Genomic DNA, 1,710 nt, shown 5'->3' on the forward strand with positions numbered 1-1,710 from the left:
CGCCACATGTCCCGCGCCCCACCGCGGGGCGGGGATTCGGCGCTGGGCTCTTCCCTGTTCACTCGCCGTTACTGAGGGAATCCTGGTTAGTTTCTTTTCCTCCGCTGACTAATATGCTTAAATTCAGCGGGTCGCCACGTCTGATCTGAGGTCGCGTCTCGGAGGGCGCGCGCGCGCACGCGCGCGCGGGAGTCGCCGCGAGGCCGGGAGAGAGAGCCAAGGACGAGAGGCGACGGGGCCCCCCGGGGGGGGGACCCCGGGCGAGGGAGCACGAGCCGGCGGCGGCGGCGAGGGGCCCTGCCGGGCCACGGAGGGCGGGGGAGCCGCGCAGACGGAGGGGGCAGCCGGGGCGCGGGCGCCGCGCGGCGAGGGGAGAGGGGGGGCGCGGGCGCCGGCCGGCGGGCGGGCGGGCGGCGGGACGTCGTCGGGTCGCGGCGGTCGCCCCCGACCGCCGGCCCGCGACGCCCTCGCCCGCCGCCCCGCGCGACGACCCGGCCCCCACGCCTCCCTCTTCCTCGCGCGCGACGTCCCTCCCACGGCCGCGACCCTCCGCCCGCCTCGACCCCGACGCGACCCAACCGCGGGCTCCGGGGGAGCAACGGCGCGGCGCGGCCGCGACCCGGGGGGGGGCGGAAGCGCGCAGCGGCGGGCGGCGCCGCGGCGTCCCGCGGGCCGCCGCCGGGGCACGCAGCCCCGGGGCGCGGCCCGGCGCGAGCCGCCCCGACAGGGCGAAGGCCGGGGGTCGCCAGCGGGGAAGGGCGAGGGGAGGGGAGCGGAGGGGCGGCGCGGGACCGCAACCACACACCCCCGCTCCTCCGCCCCAGACGCACGACCCGGGCGACCCCGTGGCCGCGTGCGGCGCGAGGGATCTCCCCAAGAGGGGACCGCGGCGGCGGCAGCCGCCGCGGCCCTCCTCGGCGCGAGCTCTCGCCTCTCTCCTTTTCTCGCGGGCGGGCACCGCCTCTCACGTCACCCCCACATCCCCGCCCCACCGCCCGCCCCACCACGGCCCCGCCGCCGGCCCGGTCCCCGGCCCCCACGCACCGCACCACACCGCACGGGTGCGGGGGGGCGGGCGCGGGCGGCCGGGACCGGGCGCGGCGGAAGGGCACGGGAGGGGAGCGGGGGAGGGAGGGAGGGAAGGACGGAGGCACGCGGAGGCGGCCACCGCGTCTGCTCTTAGGGGGACGGAGGGCCCGGCAGACCGGGCCCTGCGAGGGAACCCCCAGCCGCGCCGCCACCAGGGGCGGCGATTGATCGCCAAGCGACGCTCAGACAGGCGTAGCCCCGGGAGGAACCCGGGGCCGCAAGTGCGTTCGAAGTGTCGATGATCAATGTGTCCTGCAATTCACATTAATTCTCGCAGCTAGCTGCGTTCTTCATCGACGCACGAGCCGAGTGATCCACCGCTAAGAGTCGTACGAGTTTCGAGCGGAGGGGAGAGCCCCCCTCCCTGGCACGGCACATCCCCGGAGGGCGCCTCTGGCCGGCCAGCAGAGACCACGAGATCAGACTCCGAGAAGGTCGGAAGGGTCGGACGAACGACGGGGCGTCCGGCCGCCGCCCCCGCCGCGCACGCGCGGGCGCGGGGGGCGAGCGAGGACAACCCCACAGGCGCCCAGGGGGTTCCCACCTGCCCCGCCCCACGCCACACCGGGGACGCGGGGGGGGGGGGCGGCCGCACGCGCACACGGACGCGGCACGACGGCC

At 78.1% G+C, this 1,710-nt stretch overlaps 2 non-coding genes across 2 annotated transcripts in view; both read right to left on the reverse strand.

Moving 5' to 3' along the window:
* The window catches only part of LOC119878257, a 4,743-nt gene extending 4,589 nt beyond the window's left edge, over nucleotides 1-154 (reverse strand). Inside the window, exon 1 of the ribosomal RNA XR_005386723.1 lies at nucleotides 1-154. This exon is cut by the window's left edge and continues 4,589 nt beyond it. This is a non-coding gene — a ribosomal RNA (28S ribosomal RNA).
* Nucleotides 155-1,265: 1,111 nt separating this feature from the next.
* LOC119878255 lies at nucleotides 1,266-1,418 on the reverse strand. The gene has a single exon (XR_005386721.1). It is a non-coding gene; the product is annotated as a 5.8S ribosomal RNA (ribosomal RNA).
* Between the last annotated feature and the right edge of the window lie 292 nt (nucleotides 1,419-1,710).

The sequence above is a fragment of the Canis lupus genome, unplaced genomic scaffold (assembly GCF_011100685.1).
Source record: "Canis lupus familiaris isolate Mischka breed German Shepherd unplaced genomic scaffold, alternate assembly UU_Cfam_GSD_1.0 chrUn_S1305H1483, whole genome shotgun sequence".
Lineage (NCBI taxonomy): Eukaryota > Metazoa > Chordata > Mammalia > Carnivora > Canidae > Canis > Canis lupus.